A 24,608-nucleotide genomic window follows, 5' to 3' on the forward strand; every position below is an offset into this window, starting at 1 on the left:
CATGAGTTGCTGGCCAGAGGCTTGCCTTGGTTCTTTGCCATGAGAACTTTTGCGTGGAGTATTTCACAACATGGAAGTTTGCTTCATTACAGAGAATAAGAGAGATCTAGCAAGATGGAAGCTAGAGTTTGTTTTTGTTTTTACCTAATCTTTGATGTGACAGTTCATCCCTTTGGCTGGTATTCTATTCATTAGAATCAAAGAACTAGGTTTGATTAACATTCAAAGGGAGAAGATTATACAAGGGTTCAAATACTAGGACTCAGGCATCATTGGGAGCCATTTCAGAAGCAGCCTACCATAAAGCATATGAAAAATACAGTAGTAGCTCAGAGAGGTTGTTAAATCTGTTAGAGTGGAGACACGAGTTGAACAGAAGTAAGATGTGTTTGAACTATGGGTTGAAGGTTGTATAGTAGTTAAAAAGTTATTTTTGTTTTATGGGCTTATTTATATATTTGCATAGGGGAAGTATAGTTAAAACATAGAGGGGGGAAGGAAAGGCATACCTGGAAGCTGTAACAATACGGGAAAATATGCTGAGTCATAAAACTGTGAAGGTAAGTTAGAGATAAAATTATAGAATAACCGACCTTAAATTTTGGGAGTCCCTGGACAAATGTGAATAACTGATGAAAAATAATTATACTGCCTTCAGAAGAAAATTGCACATAAATATAACATTCTTTACTTTTCTGAAGTTATCTGTGGATCTAGGTTAAAAACAACCCCCCTCCCCCCACCATAGTTAATTAGGCCCAGGGAAAACTTTGAAGGTCATTCTTACTAAGAAATTGAAATTGTATCCTACAGGTTTTCTGAAGAAACTTAAAGGAGGACAGTGAGTTGATGACATTCACTAACAATGGGTGAAATGTCACTAACTGATTAGAGGAAAAGAGACAAGTTATGAAGCTATTGTAGTAACCTAGACAATAAGATAAGGAGATCTGACTTGGGCAATGACGGGAAGACAGAGAGAAAGACTAATCTCTAAAGATATAATCAATTGGACTTGTTGGCTAATTTAAAGTTTGAGTGATACAGAAAGGACAATGACTTTAGATTTCTGGTTTTACAAGCTGGGTGATAACATTGAGAGAGATAGGATACATTTGGGATGAAAAGACAAAAATGTCATCAGCATATTATGTGTACATATTAACACATGTATCAATTTTTAGACATAAAAGAATAAATATAATGATGAAAACATATATACTTATATTTTCCTATTTCATAAGTAATATTGTTTAAGTGCAATATCTGCTTATAATAGAAATACAAATCATGGTCCACATGGGATCTGGAGGAAATAAGAGTTGACAGAGACCATCTATAAATGAGATACAAAAATGCTGAGAATTCCCTGTGGTTCTCTTAGAATATTGTAGACTAAATTAATTAACAGAATTGTACTTCTTAATTTAATTAATGAAGTTTGCAGCCAGAAAACGTTTCTTTCTATTATTACTCTGAAATTCATTTGACTTCTGTAAGCCAAAGGATATTTCAAATCACCTTACACTCAGGGTTATTCTCCTTATTTCATTCTTTCCTTCTTGTTCCTTCTCCTCTTCCAACTCCCTTTGAAAAACCCAGCTGGGCTATGGTGGACAAAAAGAATAAAAAGGAATAGAGGTATGAATTGCTTTCCTCCCCTCGGCAATGACAAACTGATTATATTTTAAGAATCATGGCCATGAGGATCACCAGAAGTCTAGGTTTTAGAAATCAGTTCCCTGCCCTTATGTCCTCCAGCCACCTCCCCCCTAACCTCTGACAGATTTAGGGGTTATAATTTAGAGAGAAATATTTTGACCCTTATAGAAGCATTTCACAGTGACAAAATGCCATATGAATTCTGATGCTCTTTCATTTGAGCTTTGGCCTGATGATGACTTCAATTTAATTCACTAGGAATGTTAGGGCCATTTGGCTGAACCATTAACAATAAAACATATGTTTACTGAGTTCTTGTGTTAAGAATACAGCAACAAATATAACATATTTATAAACTATGGCCATATTCTTCAAGAACTGTAAAACCTAGTAGATGCAATAAGAGTATATTAATAATTGTGAAGAAAAGAAAATTTATAAGCATAAAGTTATTAATATAAATAAAGTATAATGGAAGTCCAAGGAAAGGAGACATCATACATATCATTAGGAATCCATATACGTTTCATTTAGTAGGTGGCATGTGAGGTCATACAGGTAGGATTTTTGAGAAGTAAAAATAGAGCAAAAGAAATAGGAGAAACCATAATCTCAAGACTCAGGGATATATCACTCTTTAGTAGTTTTTCCAAGGAAAATGAAAGATAAGATTGGAAACGGTTGCAGTAAAATTATTTTAACTGCCTTGTCATTAAAAATAAAACAAAATGTTTCTTTTTTAAATGATTTTATTTATTTATTTGAGAGAGAGAGAGAAAAAGAGAGAGAGAGAGAACAAGCGTGGGGGGAGGGGCAGAGGGAGAGGGAGAAGCAGACTCCCCCCAGAGCAGAGAGCCAGTAAAAAGGCTCAATTCCAGTACCTTGGGATCATGACTTGAGCCAAAGGAAGGCAAACACTTGACTGACTGAGCCACCCAGGTGTCCCAAAACAAAATATGTCCTCATTTCTGTTGTAGAAACTGTCTGGCTGTTTACCAAGCTTGTTTCCTCTTCCTCTTTTGCATAGAGCTAACATGCATTTACCAGCATCCCTTGCAGTTAGGTGTGGCCATGTGTCTGAATTTTGACAATAGTGTAGGGTGTGCTACCTCCAGAGCTGGCCCCTAAGATACTGAATGCAATCCTCCATGTTCTTTCCCCTTCAGAATAAATTTAGAAAACCCACATTACCTGATTTCGAGACTTAGAACAAAGTTACAGTAATCAAGACAATGTTGTTATTCGTTAAAATATAGAATCATAACCAATGGAATAAAACAAATACTTCAGAACTAGACCCATGTAGATGACTGATTTCTGACAAAGGTACACAGGCAATTCAATGGAAAAAGGGTAGACTTTTTGATTAATAGTAGTAAACAATCAGACAACCATATGTAAACAAACAAACAAACAAACAAAAGACCTCAACATATCCCTCACATTTTTTATGAAAGTTAAGTCAAAATGGAGGTAGGACTAAATGTAAAACTACAAAATTTTAGAAGATATCATGGGTGAAAATCTTTATGATCTCAGGGTAATCAGAGTTATTATACAGGATACCAAGAACATAGCACATGAAAGAAAAATTGATAAATTAGACTTCTTCAAATTAACACCTTCTGTTTTGTGAAAGAACTATTGAGAAAATAAACAAGATCAGCCACAGAGCAGGAGAAACCACCTGCAAATCACGTTTCTGACAAAGGACTTGTGTCTAGAACACAGAAAGATTTCTAAAAACCAAACAATTAAAAAATATATAAAATTTGAGCAAAATAATCTGAATAGATACTGCACCAAGGAAGATATTTTAACGACGCATAGGCACATAAAAAGATATTCAACACAGGTAGTCATTAGGGAAATGTAACTTAAAACCACATGACATTCAGGTATATATTATTAACATAATAAAAAAATACAACAACACAAAAACATCCTTACAATAACAAGTGCTAGTGAGGATGTAGGGCAGCTGGGATTCTCACATTTTGCTGATATGAATGTAAAATGATACAACTGCTTTGGAAAACAGATTGGCAGTTCCTTATAAAGTTAAACATACACTTGCCATATGACCAGATATTCCTCCTCCTAGGTATTCATGCTAGAGAAATAGATACCTATAATCACATAAAAACCTATTTCTGAATTATAGCAGCCTTATTCTTAATTAACAAAAATGCAAACTAAACCATTTGTATTTCAATTGTTGAATGAGTAAACAAACTTTGAAATACCAATACAATAAAATTATACTTGGAATAAAATGAATAAAATATCAACTCAGGGGCATATCTCAAATACGTTTTGCTGAGTGAAAGATGTTAAACATCAAAAGCTGCATATTATATCTTTATATAACATTCTTGAAAATGTGAAACTATAGAAATGAGAACATATCATTTTTTGATATGGATTTGGGGATTTTGGGTTGAGGAAGGGGTTGACTACAAATGAGCCACATAAGGGAATTTGGGGAGTAATGGAACTGACATATACCATGACTGTGATGGTAGATATCTGACTCTACGTTTACTAAACCCTATAGAACTTATACCATAAACAGTGAATTTTATTTCATGTAAATTGAAATTTGATAATTTTTTAAAATTAAAAATATAAGGGCACAAAATTCTGTAGCTTTAATTTTACTGGTACTACAAAACCTAACACAGTTTTATAATCCAGATTCACAGATACTGTTAATGTGTTCCAACAATAAAATTTTCAGTAATACAATGGATTTCTGGGAATATGTACTCTTTTTTCCAAGATAGATTAATGACGTCACTAGACAAAAAGATATAAGAAATAGGTATACCTAGGCATATCATCTTCAACTACAAAAATATCAAAGGGAGAAAAACTCCTGAAAGAAGCCACAGGTAAAAAACAAACAAACAAAATAGAAAACACTCCTTATATCTAGCGGAAGAAAGATAAGACTTACAATCTGACTTCTCCTCAGAAACCATGCAAGCAACAGGAGAGTGGAGTGAAATATGAAAGCGTTGAGAGGAAAAACAAAAAACAAAAAACAAAAAACCACCAATCTAGAATTCTGTACTTTGCAAAATTATTCCTTAAAAGTAAAGGAGAAATAGAACTTTCTCAAACAAAAAGTAAAGGAATTTGTTGCTAGTAGACTTTCCTTGCAAGAAATGTTGGAAGAAGTTCTTTTTGGAAAAGGACAATCATATGAGTCAGAATCTTAAATTCACATAAAGAAGGAGCATCAGTGAAGAAATAAGTAATGATAAAATAAAATCTTTTTCTTTTTCTCAATTGAGCTAACAGATAACAGTCCATTCCAAATAATTAAAGCAACAGTGTATTCAATTACGTGTGCTTATATATATATACCTAATGGATTCATATGCTTGTGTATGCTTATACATAATTGAAATGAATAAAAGCAATGACACAAGAGGGAGGAAATTAGGGTTATTTTGTTATTATAAGGTAGTAATACTACTTGTGAAGTGGTATAGTGTTATTTGAAATTAGACTTGAATTGGTTGTAAATGTATATTGCAAAATCTAGAGAAACCACTAAAAAAGTAAGATAAAGGAGTATACTGGATAAGCTAAAAAAAAGAGGGAAAATGGAATCATACAAAATGTTCAGTTAAAACCAAAAAAGGCAAAAAAGAAAAGTGTGGAAGACAAAAATAAAAACAAAGAACAAGGGCAAGACATAGAAAACATTAGCAAATATGGTAGGTATTAATGCAACTATACCAATAATCACTTTGGATATCAATGGTCTAAACACACCAATTAAAAAACAGAGACTGTAGATTAAAAAAAAATGATCCAAATACAAGAAACACAGGTTATAAAAAATATATAAATATCGAAAGTAAATGGATGGAGAAAATTATACCACACTAACACAAATCAAAAAGAAAATGGGAGAACCTATATTAATTTTATACATTGCAGACTTCAAAGAAAGGAAAGTTATCAAGTATAAGGAAAGGTATTACATAAATATAAAGGAGACAACTCTCCAAGAAGACAAATAATTCTTAAAGCATCAAACTACAAAAGGCAAAACTGATAGAACTTCAAGGAGAAACATAATGAATGTACTATCATAGTTGGAAACTTCAATAGGCCCTTCCTGGAAAGGAACAGATCTAGCAGTAAGAGATCAGTATAAATCAGTAATTGAACTCAATTATATTAACCATAAACTGGATATAATAGCATTATTATATACTACTTCATATATATACTACTTCATCCAACAATAGCAGAATACACATTTTCTCTACCTCATAAACAATATTCACCAAGATTCCACATTCTGGGCTATAATATACACCTTTACAAATTTAAAAGAATAGAAATCATACAACATCTAGCCTTAGGCTAGGAATAAAACTAGAAATTGATAATAGAAAGATAATTAGAAAATCCTAAAATACACAGAGATTAAACAACTCACTTTTGATTAACAGGTGATTCAAGGAAGAAATCTCAAGAGGAATAAACATATTTTGAACTAAGTAAAAATGAAAACAAGAATTATCAAAATTTGTGGGATGCTGTGAAAGTTGTGCTTATAAGACAATTTATAGCATTGAATGCATACATTAGAAAAGACGATGCAAAATCAGCAAACTAAATTTTCACTTTAGGAAACTAGAAAAAGAAAAGAAAATTAATCTAGAGTAAGCAGAATAAAAGAAATAATAAGCATAAAGCAGAAATCAATGACACTGAAAACAAGAGCTCAGAAGAACAAATCAATAAAACCAAAAGCTAGTTCTTTAAAAAGATCAATAAGATTGATAAGCTTCTAGCCAGGTTAAGAGAAAGAGAAAAGATACAAATTACTAATAGTATAAATGAAAGAAGGGCTATCTATCACCACAGATCTCATGGATATTAAAAGGATCATAAAGGAATAATATGAACATTTTTATGCCCACAAATTTGAGAACCTTGATGAAATGGGCCTATTCCTTGAAAATACAACCTGTCAAAACTCACACAAGAAGAAATAGATAGTCTAAACAGACCTATATCTATTAAAGAAATTGAATTAATCATTAATAACCTTCCAAAACAGAAAGCACAAGACCCAGATCGGTTCACTGATGAATTCTACCAAACTTTTAGGGAAAAAGTTATACCAATTCTCTATAAATCTCTTTCAAAGTTTAGAAGCAGAGGGAATACTTCCTAACTCACTATATGAGTCCAGCATTAATTGAATACCAAAACCAGACAAAAATATTACAAGAAAAGAAAACTACAGACCGAAATCTCTCATGAACATAGATGTAGAAATCCTCCCCAAACCATTAGCAAATCAAATCCAAAAAGGTCTAAAAAGAATTGTATACCATGACCAAACGGATTTTATTCCAGATATGCTAGGGTGTTTCAACATTCAAAAATCAATCCATAAAAAAAAAAATCAATTCATGTGATCTATCACATTGATAGACTAAAAAAATCATATGATCATATCAATAGATGCAGAAAGAGAATTTGACAAAATCCAACACCAATTAATAACTCAGTGAACTAGGAATAAAGGGGAACATTCTCAATTTGATAAAGGCTACCTGCAAACAACCTACAGCAAACATCATTCTTAATGGTGAGGACTTCAAGCTTTCCCACTAAGATCTGGTATAAGGCAAGAATGTCCCCTCCCAAATCACTCCTTTTTAACATTGTCCTGGAAGTGCTTACTAATTGAATATGGCAAGAAAAGGAAATAAAAGATAAACAGATTGGGAAGGAAGACATAGACTGACTTTATTTGTAGGACAGAGAATGCTTGCTTCTAGGAAGCTGTGGATTCAAAGCCCTATCCTGAAACAACCTCCATGTGACCTTGAGAAAGATTCTCAAGTCTGTCTCACCTGAAAAATGGAGTTTCACTGTCCTCAGAGAGTTTTCTTGCAGACTACACTAAGTTACTGTGCTTGCAGACATTTAGGAGAGTGAGGCATATGAAGCTTACCGCTCACTGTGAGATGAAGCTGAATCTGAGCGTATTTAAGAATGATATCGTTCCATTGAAGGTGATATAGCCAGTAAGGGAGAGGATCTCCTTGTAAACTTAATCTGATTTTCCCCATGACAGGGAATTTTTTCTTAAATTAAGACAATAAAATTTATCTTTACTAATAAACCCATTTTGCCTTTCCTTCCCATGGCTTACTCTGGTCTTCAACCACAAATACCATACAAGATTAAATGAGAAACAGTGAATAAAATAATGTGGTTCAAATACATTGAATGAGAGTAATTCTAGTAGTATAATTTTTAAATTAATAGTAATTTCATGAGCTTATTTATGTACCACTATATTTTTCTATACCCCACAAAATAACATTGGAAAATTTTTTTCTAAAAATATTATTTTCATATGTTTTCTCGTTTCGTATGTTTGGTATTGGAAGTATGGCAAATAACTGTCTTTGTCTTTCACCTCAATGGTGAAAGGTGAGTTTGCACGTAGATAATAATTGGAAAGCAGGATAGTTTATATGCATTTGACGAGGGAACTAATCTTTCATTTGTGAACCAGCAATAGCATTGCAAGTTTGGAATGTTGTATTCTTGGTAATAACAACAATGTTCCACTTGCCTTCACATATTTTGAAGCTGGGCACTTATACATTGATTGAGTATTGTGGCTGATTACATTTTTGGAACAATTTGGTGGTAATGAATCTTTTATCAAAGTTTAATATTCAAATGATACTCTGGTGACTTTCTAGGTACTAACCTAAACAAAGAAGTAACAAGATTTAAAAGAATAGCCAAGCTTTGTTAGTAAAAATGCTTTCTGGCATACATTTGTCTTTCCCTTCCTAAAATGAATAGCTGTGAATTTTAAATCTATTTTGTGGGGGAAAAAAACTTAGTATTAATTTCATGCATAATTCAACAAGGTCACTTCTGACATTAAAAAAAAACTTACAGTAGGTGCTAAAATAAGTTTTTAGGAAATAATACTACCAGATTTAGGAAAAACACAGTCATCACTTACTATTAAAAGTTCTGAATGTGCCACATTTTACCTGAGCACAAGATACACACAAATGAATGGACAATCATGTATTTTGCAATTTCTTGATTTGCTATTCTCATTCACATAGACTAATACTTGTAGATTTTTTTCACTCTCTAGAAATACTGGAATAGAAAATATGAAAAAAAATCCTCTTTTTTTATTCATAGTCCTGTAAAACTCATCTGATTTAATAAAGAAAGAAGAGAGAGTAGGGAAAGAGAGTGGAGAGGAGAAAGGTTGAGAAGAGCTGGGGAAGGAAAAAGGAAAAAGAAAGACCCACAGTTTTAAAGTAAAACTTTAACATTCAACTCCAAGTTGAGTTTTGATTTAACTTACTAATGTCTTGATTGAAACTCAAATGCCCATCACAAATATGAATGTCTTTTGTTCCATTTATAGCATTTTATGGCCTATTTCATTGCATCATAAATGTCATAATGACCAAATGTTCCATGAAATGTCATAAAATGACATGAATTACAGCGCTCATCTAGGTCTACGTCTGGAAAACCGAGTTTCTGGCTCATGCTCAGGTAACGTGCTTTTTGTGTTTGAAATCTCTGTGTACTGTGACACTGAGTTAATTAATTTTACTTTATCGTCCAAATGTACTATGGTTCTCTCTCGAAAGGTAATTCGTTTGTCTGGAGAGTACATACATAACTAGATTAAGTATCTCCCAATTATAATGCTGTTATTTCTTTAAATATCAGCTATTTAAAGATTCTTTAAATCTCATGGTAACAATGCTCTCTGGCATGATAATGCTTTACAACTAATGTTTCATTTTCAGTATTAGGACATGTGCTGCTCTGGGACATATTAAGGTGTATGAGATTTTATCATGCTGTTCAAATTCAGTGATGACTGCCATGGTCTTCAGCCACACCATTCTGCCATTAATCCTGTGCATGCCAGAATGTAATTTGATAGTTTCCTAAACATGAGTAAGGAAAAAGGGGAAAAGTCATAATAATGCTATTCACAGAATTGTTCTCCCTATACTGGATTACTAACCCTATTTTCACAAGCTGGTTTTACTACTTAGTTTCAATCCAGCTGGAAGATTTATCTTGCTAGCTAAAAACAGTTTTTGAAATGTAAATTTTCAATTTATATCAGCATTTCCCAGCATTTTGCTTCCTTTTTCTCTCAATCCAAACGAAGAAACGATGCCACTGATAGACAGGATTTTAATGCACCTATTCATTTATTCAACAAGTATTTTATTGAGCCCCTTTCTGAATCGGGGCACTGTGACTTAGAAGAAGAAATAAACATGACAATTGTTGTTTCTGCTTTTATAACACTGATCCAAGATCTCAGAAAACAAATGTGTAATCCTAAATCCAGTTCTAAGTGTCCAGTTTTGGTAAACAACAGTGTTTTCTACAGAACACCATGACTCCAGACCCACAGAGAAATAACAATTGAAATATTTAAACGAGCATTTTCAATTCTGCAAGCTATTCCTATTCCATTTTACTTCCTAGTGAATTTTCCCTACACTTTGCCACTGAATAAATTACAGACAACTTAATTTAATCCATCCTTCTCAGTAGGAGAGCATCTTACTGAACAACTGACATAATTGTAACAGTGAACACTTTGCTACTTTCAATTATCCAGTCTCCCTCAGTATATTCCTCTGATAGAGGACAGTAAGGAATAACTGAATGTCCTGAGTAATGTACATCCTGGGCCTCTGCATTTATCTAATTTTCTCTCCTACTCCTACCTTCCCCAACAAAACAGTTGTCTTACATCTTTCGACACCCAGTTAATTATTCACGACTTGGTTTAGTGCCAATCCCTAGCCTGACATACAATAGTCATCCAATAAATTAACTGATACAACCCCCAAAATAAACTTTAGAAAGTTAAAATATTTACAGAAACTTGGTTCATTCCATTTGGCATGACACTTTTATCTGTAAGGACTATTGTGTTTTCCCAAAATAATTATTTACTTCTCTGTAGAAAGAAGCTGAAATTATTTTTTTTTTAATTTTTGTTAGGGTTAGACAAAAGAGCCACTAAATAATGGGATTTGTCACATTGGAGGCTTATGTGGTTGGACAATGAATTTTAAGACAAATAGAGGTGCTTAGCTTATTATAATGCCCCAAGAGAAAATCCTAAAGCCCAACTCAGCAACAATAGTCAGAGTTTATGTAAGGCAATTTATATATTCCAAGGGGGGAAATTACTACAATGCTTGGGGGCACTTTCTAATGTGGAAAAATACAGTGAGAAAGATTGTCAGCCTATGCTTCAATAGCACTAAGTATATATGTGAATAATTCCCTTGACTTCAATCTTTATAAAATGGATCTTAATTACCAAAGAAAAGACTGAAAGAAAAATGTCTGTTTAAGGGTTTTGTAAAGTTCTGAAACTTCCCATCTGTGTTCATTTACCTAAAATCTGCTTGTCATGCCAATGCACTTTATAATTTTTTTCTCAAGGATTTTTTTTTAATGTTTAGCATTTCATGAAAAAGTCTTACATTTAGGTAAACCTAAACTTTGAATTCCCTGTGGTTTTATAATTAGTAATTCCAACTGCAAGAACTTCTGATTCAAGAAAAAAAATCTGCGGAAGAAATATTTAAGTATTTGAAATAAAAGTTTGGGCAGTAACAAAGGAAATATTTGGCATTGTACAAACAAGCCAATGGAAACATTTACATTATATAGAGAAAAATATATTACTTAAAATTTTCACAATCATGTTTCCTATATGGTTTGTTAGGTTCTGGTATATCTTTTAAACTTTCTATTGAATGTGATCTCTTAATGTCATAGTTTTACATGAACATTTTTTATAATTTTTAAAAATAAATTCAAATATATTTACAGAATGTTTTACTTCATGAATGGCATTATGCTAGGGATATTAAAGGATATAAAGATAAAGGAGACAGTCCATTTCAGTAAAGAGCTTAAGTGGTCTATAAGGAAGGAAAGCTCAGCACATTTAATACAGAGAAGAAAGATTCAGACTGGAATATGGTAGGAGATGTTCTGAATGTTAAGTACACTTTTATTTTCAAGTATGCTAAATTTTTCAATTGTTAATAATAGAAGAAAAAAAACCACTAAGGATTCATCTCCAAAACATGAGTAACAAATATATGTACATTCATTATAGTCCCACTCTTTCTTAGTTCCTTTGTTTTGAAAGAGCAGATCACAGGTAGAGATTTTCAGGCCTTTTAAAACATTTTACACCCTTTTGTATATGCAAAATTTGGTTGTCTTCTCTATCTTAACCTTTCCCTCTTGAAGTCTATCATTTCTTCAAGGCAAAATTAACATTTTAATGTTTATTGTGTGGCTGTATCCTGTGATATTCAAGACTCATGAAAACTGAATGAAAGTCAACTTGGACTTGAATGAGTTGAAGGAATAGCACCCAGATAATAATATTGTTATAGGAAAAATTTTTCCATACGCTCATTTTATCTTAAAGCAGAGGGGTCATTCATTGCTTGGGAGAAAATTAATAGTTTGGAGACCTGCTTAAAGAAAGCTCTTCCTTTCATTATTTGCGCTTGGCCAGATCCAAAGAATTCTCCAACTGCATCACTTTTTTAATTCACTGAACACAAATTCACAGAATATATGCTATGTGCAAAGTCTATGCGAAGTATTGGATGTACAGAGGTGCAGGATCTGGTCTCTAAGCTAAAGGAACTTACAGGTGAGACTGGGGGAAGCACAGGTAAAAAAATATGTAAATGTAACATGGAAACTGAATTTTACCAACCCTTCAAGGAAGCTAGAGATTTTTTAATTTTAAGTTTTCTAGATCTTCTAACAAATTCTACGAGTTGAGCAGAAACCCTGATAGCAAACAATAGGAAGAACGCAAAAAGAACATTTTCACATTTAAGCAAAGGTGTGAGACTCAAAGTATTAATAAGTACAATCTGTACTGTTTTAAAGGAAAAACACCTCATGAAGGAGTCTCATGACTTCAAAAAATAGTTTATATAAGGAAATCTATTAATGTAATTTTTACAAAAACAAGTTGAGGAAATAAAGTAGTCTCATGATATTGATCACTATGCCAAATCATGTTATGAAGTGTAGTACCCATTAACTTAAAAAAATTGTAAACAAAGATAATGAGCACCTCTCAGAAAACTATTACAAATCATATATTCTGGTGATATGTTAAGAGGTTTTCCTTTCAGCAGTCAGAATAATACATCCATGGTTATTTTTATATCTCCTCTTCAGTGTTGTACTAGATATTTGCCTAAACGTAAATAAACATGGTTGATAAATTAACTCCTCCTAAAACTATTATTTAAATCTCTTTCTTTAACAAAACATCTTGTGTTCTTAATCCTTAGATCTTTGGATTTATTTTGAGCTCCTTTATGGTGGAGATTAGGTTGGATTTTCTACTACTCTCCCCCAAAAGAATCCTCAAACATAGGGGCTTGCAATACAAAAGACTTAATAAATTAATTGCTTGTTATTTGGAATGCATTTTCCTATAGAAAACTGTTTCTGGACTAGTTAGTATACAAAACCTATTAATACTAGGGAATGAACTTAATAAGAAAAAGAACTAAACTACATTCTATGTAAGTGAAATACAGAGTACTGAAATACTGAAGTAAAATACTGTTGTGTTACAAACAATATAAAATATATAAATAAAACGTATAATGGAAAAATTTTGATTTTCCATAGATGTTAGTATTTGAAGCAAGTAAGGTGAGTTTCTAGGCCAGTAAAAATCAATGGCACTTCTTTTGTTTTGTTTTGTTTTCCATGTATTATTTCACTTCAAAAGTGGATTTTTTTTAATTATTGAAAAATTATTTTAATTATTTTAAAAGAAGTTTATATTTATCAATTATGATGCCAGTGTTTCATTGGCTTACAACAGATTTTTTCCCAAAAACAAGAAAATGATTGAATTTATATAACTGAGAAAAAGTCAGAGGACAGGCAACAGAGAATATACTTGAATGAGATCGTTTCATATAGTATTGAAATAAGGAGGACCTTGATGGAGAGTATTTATACCACTGCCTAGAGAGAGAGGAAGAAGGATGAGTTAGTTGGTTCTTTTGCCAGCCACCAGGTTCTATCAGCAGAGGTCACCTTGGTTATGATCCAAAGCAGGTGTGAATAGTCGGGATAAGCGTGGAGATATGCAAATAGTCATTTGAAACTCTAGAACGTTAACCAGATCTACACTAGCAAAGTTTTGACAACTGCATAACTAAATGGACTAATATTTCTAACAATTTTGCTAAAATTAAAAATGTATGAATTAGCATGCCGCTGCCAAATTTAGTGGTCTGTTAACCAGCCTTAGGCTAACTTGCCAGACAACAGTAATTTGCTATTTTGGAGTAAAAGCTAACTTAAATGTAATGTGTTTCATCTTTCCTTTCAATTGAGCTGCATAGGAGTAGCCTTATTTTTAAAAATTTATAATCTGTTCAACATACCATTTTTTGAGTATCTAGTATTGGTATTCAACAAAATACACATAGTTTTTGTGGTCTTAGAATGATATTAAACAAGCACACAGAAATAAATCCATAGCTGAAATCTGTGGAAAAATGCAGTGAAGGAAAAGAATAGGATACAATAATACACACTAACAGGAGGAACAACTTTTAGGCGACGTGGTTATAGAGGGTCTTGTTCAAATGGCATTTAAGCAGCAGTCTGAAAGGTGACTAGCAGCAGAAAGAGAGGATGTACATTTCAGGCGGAATGAATAGTGCATAAATAGTAATAATAATAATAATATCAACTTAGATGAAGGAAGAGCTAGTGGAAAAATTCTAGGTTGGCTGGAAGGTGTTTGAACAATTGGAATAGTGACGGGGTAGAAGTTGAAGCCAAGTCATGAAGCTTTTACAGTATTCTGAATATAATGGGGGCGGCATGCCAGGTCAAGGGAGCTAACCGGACTTGTTTCCCCGGAGGGCTCCCCTCCTCCCCCTGCCCTGAGCTAGAGGGTGAGAGTGGGCCCCGTCCAGGGAGCCACCCCCGCCTCGGCCAGGCCAGTGCCCTGCAGCCTCCCACCACACCACAGCAGATGGAGAGCCGCCCCTGAGGCCCCAGCACACCCACCATCCCATGCTGGCTGGCCCTCGCTAGCTGCTCCAATTTTGCATTTTCCCCACCACCTAAGCCTCGTCCCCTGAGTCAGTGGCATTGCTGTTTGAAAGAAACGAAAGAAAAGGAGCAATGTGATCAATTCCGTTTGGTCCTCCTGCATTGAGGCTTGGTTGGCATTTGCAGAGAGGAAAATACAGCAAGAAACTGTGATTTTTCTAGAAGAAGGGACGGTGGGAGAAGGGAAACAAGGTCTTAGACTTCCTACAATTTTTTTTTAATTCTGCTTTGACAGTGGTGGCAAAATAATCTGAAAATGGTTTTCCTATTAAAAGAGAAGAGGTGGATTTTTTTGTCCTTTTGATCCCAGCCTTTTCTCCCCATGACAAAGCATATATCATGGGCTTCAGAAAATAAGGTGGATCTCAGGAATCCTGAAAAAACTGAAACACTTAACATTCTTTCCCTGGAGGAAAGGGTGGGATGTTTTTAGCCCTCTCTGGAACTTCAAAGGAAAACAGGAGTTTTCCTTTGAGACAAGACCAAATCTAAATCTTTGGAGCTGCCCCAGGCAGCAGCCCCCACAAACCTACCATGAGAAACAGTGCAGGGAGCTGTGTGCCCCGCATGCCCTCAATAAGGTCTTCCACGACAGCAAGGTCTTCATCCCAGAAATACTGCAAGACATTTTCCAGGGGATATCTCCAAACGCCATGGTGAACCACCCCCCTTCCCCAAAGAAGAACATGCCAGGAAATGGCAACTACTGTGGATGTCATTATGGCAGCACTTCAGACCAAAGCCAATGAAGTTGTGTGGTGAGACAAACCCCAGGAGGTCAGCACCATGGCTCCCACTAATATCATGGGCGCCATCATGAATCTGCCTTCCCTCCCTTGCTGGGGTCCGCTGAAGTCGCTTCTCAAAAGGCAGCACTGGATCTGTGTTTGAGGGGTGGGAGGTGCCTACTACAACCTCTAGTCCCAACTGAAGATGCCCGAGTAGGTTGGAGTAGAGAGCAAGCTCAGGAAATTTCTAAAACATCACTTGGGACAAGGAAAAAACTGTAAATCTTGCTGGTGGTGCCAGAAGAGGTGGGGGCCCATTAGAGTTGGAGGGCTGAGGTGTAATGCAGTTCTGCCCAACCTTCCCTCCCCTCAGCCCGCTAAGTTCTCTATAATGTGCTGGGGCCTATACAGTGGGTCTGTCCCTGCCACTTCCACAAACATCTCATTGGGTTTTCCCTTCAGATTTGACAGTGGGGAGGGGGAAAAAAGGTATAAGGTAGTCAATTTTAACTCACGCTGTTAAGTCCAGAAAATGTGGGAGGAAAAGCACAGGAGCTTACAGGCAAGGTAGTCCATATGCCAGGGCACTAGAATTATAGAATCTGTCATTATAGATAGCAGAAACAAAACAAAGGGAATTTATGAACACATGCAACAGGAGAAGTTAGTGACTGGTCTAGTTTCAGACACATGAATCCAGGAGCTTAAACAATGACTGCAGACAAAGCTGTGTTTCATCATCTCTAAGCTGTTTTTACGTGTGTGATTGTACTTTCATACAGACTAATATGTATGGCCAACAGCATCTCTGAGTTTATATTCTGTCAGCTAAGTGACCCCAAAGTGAGTGATTCTTCCTCAATCAATTCCCATAATAAAAGTCTCCTTTTAAATGCAGACCATCTACCCATCCTTGAACCAATCACTGTGGTCTGGGAATAAAATATCCTGCTTGTCCAGGCCTGGCTCCCATGCCCAACCCTCAAATAGGCACAGGGTCAGGCTTTTCTGAATCACGCTAGCTCAACATGACTAGGGGTGCAGATATTGTTCACTAAGAGAAACCAGGATGATATTATTGGAAGAAGTAGAAATGTACGCCGGGTGGGAGACAGATATGGAAGTGGGGGATTACAGAGGCAATCAGGATACTGAGAATAGAAGAAGGCCCAAAAGAAACTGAAGGATGAGAGATGGATTCCAGTAGGATTTCTAAACACAAGTCTGAGAATAGGATAAAATTACATATTCCTCATCTCCACCCAAGGTCTACTAACTGAACCAGAAATTCCAGGGGTGTGTCCTATCAATGTGCATTTAAACAATAAAAATAAAATGATTTTTTTCAGCACTCTAAAGTTTGAGAACCACTGGATTAAAATTATAACCATGAGAAGGCCTGAGTCTCTCAGTAATTCAATGTGTAGACTTTCTGTGAGCTATGAATTTGTATGATATTTATGTTGCTTGTTATCTGGAAAAAAATGAGTACAAAACAGACCTAATACGTAATACTAAAATGCTTTTTAAATGTTGGTACTTCTATTAGTGCATTTGTATGTAGAGCAAAATCGACCAAAATCTATTTAATATCAGAAATACCTCTTGGAGATTTTGTTGGGACCTCCAACCTCTCAGAGGATTTTCTCCACATAATTTAGAACAGATGAATTGAGTTTTTGAAAATAGGAATAAAAACTTAAAAATGAATACTCATGAGTGTCTTTGAACATTAATAAATTGCAAGATTTTGCTTTGACTCTGAATTTCTTGCTCCGCTTAGACTGGAGTTAAGTATTTAGAGCTCCCTCAACGTCAAGTGTGTTGCAAATCTTCGATGTTTCACTGCAAGAACAGCTCATCACTGGTTACTGTGAAATTTGTTGAGATTTAGCCACCAGGTGTCAGTAAGACTTGCAAAACAATAGGTTTTTGCAAAGTTCAGTGATTTTGTTCATTCGGTTTCTGGGAACAAATTAATATAGTCTTTGGTTTTATCTTTTTTCTTTCCAGGGAANAAGAGATGCAATCCATTGACAGACCCACTGAACACTGCCAGAATCTAAATCTTCCCCCCCACCTAGATGTTAAGGCCTTGCTTCACCACACTCTCCGAATATGGGCTGGGTTTTAAATTTCCAAGAATTGAGTACTTCAAGATTGACAGCAAATGAAGTAGTTTAGCCCAACCGGAAGGCAAAGGATATACCTGAGGAAGGTGATAAGAAGACAGGGAATTTTGCCAATTACATGTAAACTCCACGAAATGTCAATTAACAAGGAAGCAGTAGAAAAGGTGAGTACTCTTAGACTATTTATAATATTGCCAAAAGCAATATGCTGGGACAATTGTGAAACATAAATAAAATGATGTCTTTTAAAACGATTCATCCAAACTTTTGTATTAGCATTCTCACTTATTGGTGCTGTAGTTGTTAGTATTATTATTATTGTGTGTGACATTAGCTTTTCCTCTTCTGTTGTTGCTTATAAGACTTAAATATAAAATCATTTGACCCTTATACCAAGCCACCTGAACACCTGCCTGGGGTTCTACCTGGGTGTCTGAGTGGCTCAGTCAGTTAAGTGTCTGACTCTTGATTTCGGCTCAGGTCGTGATCTCTGGGTCGTGAGATTGAGCCCTGCTTCAGGCTCTGTGCTGGGTGAGGAGCCTGCTTAAGATTCTCCCTCTCCCTCTCCTTCTGCCCCTCCCCCCTCACTCTCTCAAAAAAATTTTTTTTAATTAAAATTTTCAAAGCATATCATATCAATGATACCATTACCAATACATATTCTATTTCTATTGTTCTGGATAGAGATGAGATTTTTGTGAAATATATTAACTCTCACCTTCTTGAGAATTAGTCTAATAGTCACTGTGTTCTGGTAAATCATTTGGTTCAATTCCTGTTTCACTCTGAGTTTCCTCAGAGGCAGATATTTCAAGCATTTGGTGTAGCCAGCCTATCTAGTTAAAGTCTGAGCAAGGTCATGCAGTCTGTTGACTCATATGGCATTCCTGTGTAGAACACAAAATTCTACATCATCTTGGAATCAAATCCAATAGAGCAAGATCCCAGTTGTCCTAATATCTGTTGAAAGCGTAAGACTGACCTAGTTTAAATTGTTTCACAGAGTTATTTTGGAGAATTAGTCTTTTAGGACTGTAAGAATAATGCAAGTTTATTTTAGAACATTTGACAAATGAAGAAAATACTAAGACGAAAAAGAAAAGCAACTATTAATATTCTGACCTACAACTCTCTCAAGATTTTGTTTTGTTATCTTCCTCATTTCAATGTTTACAGTATTTCAAAAAGCAGTGAAGAAACTGGTAATTTTGTACCGGAAATTACCTATTTCTGAATGCATGGAAAGACTTTATAGAGTATCTTTTCTCAGGATAATAAATGGTAAGCTACAAGATTGTATTGTTCCTGTGCCTTGGCAGGGTGAAGTCCCTGACAGCTACTGCCAGACATAAAGCACTAACATACATCTTTTTCCTCCTTCAAATACAACACATTTCTAGAAATTGAAGTAAGAAAGAATTATTGCATAAAAAGAGGTATGTGACTGGGAGGAGGGTTTAAAAGCTTTGAATGCTCTATATAGTAGGTCCAGTATTATAAGGGTGTGACTTATTTCCCTCTGGTTACAAAAAAGTCTGGGTCTGTAGGGAGTGAGTGATTGCAATACTGCTGAGTATCATGTTTTTTCCTTTGTGTGCACCTGCTGTTTGGCCTCAAGGCTTCATCAGGACTTTGGTTGGTGGACATGCTATTGATATTTGACAAATTAAAAGAAAATAGTTCCAGTGCTTTTAAATCTTTCCATATCACCTTTTATCTTGTGCGGTGTTTCAGTGAGAATGTGAGGAATGGTTAACCAGGCATTACTAACTTTCTGACATTTAACTTAGGAGGTCCTCTTTACCGTCTCTATGGATGTTCTCATTATGAGTCAGCTAGATGCATTTCTAGTGCCTATTGCTGTGCCCAGGACAGAGCAGATAGTGAAAAAATATGGAAAGAGGCAATAAAAATAGTTTTTAGGAGATAACAATCTATTATCAGATATTAATAATACAGAAGAAGTCATATGCTTAATTTGTTATGTTTCATCAATGTAGTTGAGACATATGGTAGATATAATTCAAGGCAGACACTGCTGATATATATGAGTGGCAAGAGGCATGTACAAATCTGAATGATAAATATTGGACAGAATTGTAACAAGACAATATCGAACTTTTGGATTATAAAGAACGTAAGTACATTTTCATTCTGGACAATGAACAATAATAGAACTAGAACTCAATGTTTGGTATGAGTGCATGAATGGAAACCCAGTTGACAAAACGTGATATTGTCAAGAAGGAAGCCATACTTGGATAGTGTGTAGGGGAGAAATTGGATCACAAATTGAACTTTGGTTATACTCAAACTGTGAAGTTGGAACATGACCTGGGAATATCACTAGATTTATCACTTTTGATGGTTTTCAGATTGCTTAGGCGGCCAGGATGCCCTTTTAAACTCTCCATCTGACTGACTGTCTGCATCCTTTCCTACAGAGCACAGGACTCTGCTACAGTGATCCCTGCATTTATCATGTTCAGATGTGTCTATTTCAATGTGTTTTTCTGAAACTGGAGCAGAAAACCATGTGGAGATTGCAGCTGGTGCCTGATGCAGCATCTCACCTCATGGTATAAGATCATCTTCAAGAGAACATTACTCAGACTCCCATGTACACAAAAAGAAAACATTCCCTAGGGAGGATTATCTAGCTCGCTGCATGAATATCTAGTTGAATATTTTCCCAAAGTTATGTGTAACTTCTAGAAAGCCCCACAGATATCCTAAAATATTACAAATAGCACACAAGTCACCTTCAAGAGAACTTGTAACTTATCAGGACATTTTGTTATTCAAAATACCTAGATTTGAAATATTATTTAAGAAGGAAATAGTTTGTATAGTAACATCTTCCTTGGCTATAGGCATGCATCTTTTCTATCCTAATGTGTTTTGGTTCTAAAATGCATTTGCAAGTTTGGCTCTATAGAATATAATTGTGACTTATTGTTTTTCTCATTCATTCACTAAATGTTTACCGAGCACCTCTACCTTTAAACGAATCTACTATACTTCATTGGAGATGCAAAAATGTTTAACTTACAAAAATACATAGACCCTCCAGTGCTTACAGGCCAAGAGAGAAAACAAGGAAATCACAAAAATCTTTATAAGATATTAAAACAAAGTATGTTCCCTGAGAAAAGTGCAAATCAATCATTCTCAGTTGGGCCAGAGGGAGTGGTGGAACTTTCTAAACATTTTTCTTGTAAAATCACATTGAATTCCTTAAAATATGATGAATTTGAAATCAAGCCAAGAATTAATTGAAGTTGAGTACCAGTAAATATAACAGTCCCGAGTAGTGAGGCATATGCATTTATATTTAATTGGCAAAAGTTACCTGATTAAAAATCTGTCAATCATGGTGATATGAATGGCTGACTCAATCACCTGAGTGACTGATAGGGCATTCAATGAAAAGTACTGTTGTAAAAATGACTGGAAAGTGAATCAGCTAAAGGTAAATTAGTTAGTTGGCTGGGGATAGACTCTGTCTCTCAAATTTATACAGCAAGTAGGAATCTCTGTTTCATAAGTTATTTTCTATAACTCAACTAAATTTCTGTTAATATGGCAGAAACATAATTTCATTTAAGACATAACCTACCTTTCTTCTTTTTCCAAGGTAATGCTAAGCTTTGGAAAATCTCATATAGGACAAGGCATTGGCAAGACTCACTAGGTCTTCAATATTCCCTTTCTATATTGGTTAGGTCTACCGTTTTGTCTGCACCCATTTACCAATCCATATATGTTGCCACACAGGGATTTTTTTATTCCTCCCTGCCTTACCCAGTGGCCCTATTTCCTATAGTTCCATGCCACACTGATAGGCACAGGAATCATATTGCTATTTTCATTAAGAAATAGAGCAAAGAAATCCCTGGAAGTTTGCCTAAGAGCTTACCCTCTTTCACCACTTCCATGATGCTCTTTGGGAAATAAGGCTCAGACTCGTTTTGTCTGGAAGGGGACCACCCATTTAATACCTGACCTCATCATGTGCCATCACTCACTTGCCTCTTTTCCAATGGAAAATTTTCTGTTTGGAGTGAGAGTGGAGATTCCCATCTTCAATCTACCCTTCTTAAATATTAATTATGTACATAGTATTTCTCCATTTACTAAGGGAATGATGCTCTTGAAAAACAATAGGCAGAGCATGTCTCCTTTCTGCCTTTTTCCATGAGGTGTTCAGTAGCAAAATGTCTAGCTACTTGAAATGAAGGATAAAGCAAAGTAAAAGGAAGAATGTCCAATGGAGGGGGGAATAGTGGATATTTCAAATATGTTTATTCCTATGTATTATGATCACCATGTGAGTTTTTTGATCAAATAAAAATCAAATATACATTAAACAAAGCTATATAAATGAATAACTTATATCAGAAAACATATTCATTATTTTGACATCAAGCTTTAAATGGACTGTTTGTAGGGGTTCAGTATGCAAAATCAAATTTTCTCTTTCTCTCTCTTTTTTTAGATGCTTATGACCTAAATGGTAATGATGATACACAGTGCACAAAAATATTACAAGTTATGAAAATATAGAAAAAGTAGACTGTAGATAAAGGTTTAGGAGTCATCAATTCTATTTGGATGAAGAAGGATGAGGGAAGTCTTCATCAGGAAGTTCTTCAGTGTTGAAGAACACTGCATGGTTTTAGAGGAGGGGGTGAATAACACTGAAGTTGATCCCAGGTGTATCATGTTGGTTTCAGTTGTGGAGGACAAGTCTGAGGGGAGCACAGATAGAAACAGAGATAATTTTGGAAACTTTCAGAAGTGCAGGCAAGCCATACTTAAAAGGAATCTGCAGTAGTGGTGGGAGCAGTAGCTTCACAGCATTATAACGAGGCTGAATCAACAAGACCTTGAAATCCAATGCATATGGTGACTAAATATGAAGTAAAACCCTAGAATGGTTCTAGATTTTTAACTGAGGTATCTGGTATATGGTGATCTATTTCACAAAGATAAAAAAAAATTTAAAAAGAAGAAAGCAGGTCTATTTGGGGAAAAATTAATCCAGTATAAAAATGAAATCTAATTGATAACATGAATTTGACCTTTTTAATACTGAGAATGTTGACTTTTTCATATCATTATAATAAATGAAAGCTTTGAAATGCTAGGTTTAGTGCACATAATACCTAAGTGATCATATATACTTTTCTCAGTAATCCATTGTAGATAATTTCAGTATTCTATATTAAAATTCTAGCTGGAGGTTATACATCTGATCAGACCTCAACATCTAGAATCAGTTTTCCTCTTAACCTGTAGTACACTAAACAAATATTTTGTGTAACTTAGTGAACAAGATTTCAAAACTACCACACTTCTACTTTTTTTAAAGATTTATTCGCTTAATATAAGGCTTTATTTCAGCTGGGGGATTGGCCTGTGTCATGTTCTGGACTGTGTTCTTCATCTAATGTCCCATTAATATTAAACCAAAGCCAACAATAACCATAAAATCTTATAAAAGAAGGTAGAGAAATCTTTGGGGGATGCAATTATCTTTACACATACAATAGTGTGCTGCCCTTCATGATATTTTTAAATTGACAGAATTTCATCTTAACTCAGCACCTAAACAGATGGTATTGACTAGTGGAAATCTATTTAGTGAATGGAATAATTTCTAAAATGGTGTATACAGAAAGGTGGCTATGGCATTTGTAAAAGCTGTTCTGACTCCAGACCTGTTAAGGGATGGAGGAGGGATCAGAAGCATGTGGAATTAGTGTCAAGTTTGCTTTTGCTGTCACTTTATGTTAGGGCCAAAAAAAAAAAAAAAAAAAGAAAGAAAGAAAATACTATTTTTTGGTCTCTCTCACCTTACCATTCTCTCTTGTATTTTTCTTTTCTGATGCTTGTTCCTTTCCAGACATCTCTGCCATAAATTAAATAAATCAATTGACTCACTTATTTTGCTCTTCAAAAAGCATTGAGCTATTCAGTAAAGGTAGGAAACAACTATAAATTGGCTTATAAAGTATACTGACTCTGATACAAGGAACAACTTTCTATTGGCCATTGTTATTTGACTACTAGATTGACTAATTTTCTTTGCTACTATTTTTTTCCTTCCTAAACAGAACAATGCAATCATACCAAATGTAATGTATTTCCACTTTTCATGAGCGTGTGCTGTGGAGTGAGTGCGTCAATGAAAAGAAGTAATTGCTTCTGGTGGACAGTCTCGGGAGGTGGCCCAGTGAGGAACAGGAGATGACAAAGCCATTTATGGGGATTATATTTAATCAAGGCATGGCATCACACCATTGCGGGTCCCAATGATTTCAGAAAGGTAGCCTAACCTTGTTGACTTCTCCTGTGAGGAGGAACAAGTCACAGTTCTAGAAAGGGCAAAATATACCCAGCTCCAGGGAGAACACCTAGGTTGTAGAAATATCACAACTTGAACCAGAGAGAGGAGATAAGGAGGGAAAAGCTTACTGGTGCCAATAGGTCGCTACTATAGTGGCACTGTAGATAATTTATATTATATATATTATATAAATATATATATATGTATATTTATATATATAGCTATATATTTCTATTAATTATCTATCATTGTATAGCAAGTTACCATAAACTTAGTGGCTAAGAAATCACATATTTATTATCTCATAGTTTCTGAGTTTCAGAAATCTAGACACGGTTAGTGGGTACTCTTTCAAAAGGCTGAAATCAAGGTGTTGACCAGGGCAAGCAACTCATCTGAAAGTCAAATGGTCCTTGACAGGATTCTGTTCTTTTGGGGACTATTGGGCAGGGGGCCTCAGCCCCTGGCTGATTGCTGGCCAGAAGCCATTCTCAGTTCCTTGCCATGTGGGCCTTTCTAACG

General features: G+C 35.0%; 1 pseudogene; it reads left to right on the forward strand.

Annotated features, from left to right (window-relative positions):
• The first annotated feature begins 12,360 nt into the window (after positions 1-12,360).
• LOC103677972 lies at positions 12,361-15,944 on the forward strand (annotated as a pseudogene).
• The last annotated feature ends 8,664 nt before the right edge of the window (positions 15,945-24,608 follow it).

Source organism: Ursus maritimus, unplaced genomic scaffold, assembly GCF_017311325.1.
Source record: "Ursus maritimus isolate PB19 unplaced genomic scaffold, ASM1731132v1 scaffold_8, whole genome shotgun sequence".
NCBI classification, from domain to species: domain Eukaryota; kingdom Metazoa; phylum Chordata; class Mammalia; order Carnivora; family Ursidae; genus Ursus; species Ursus maritimus.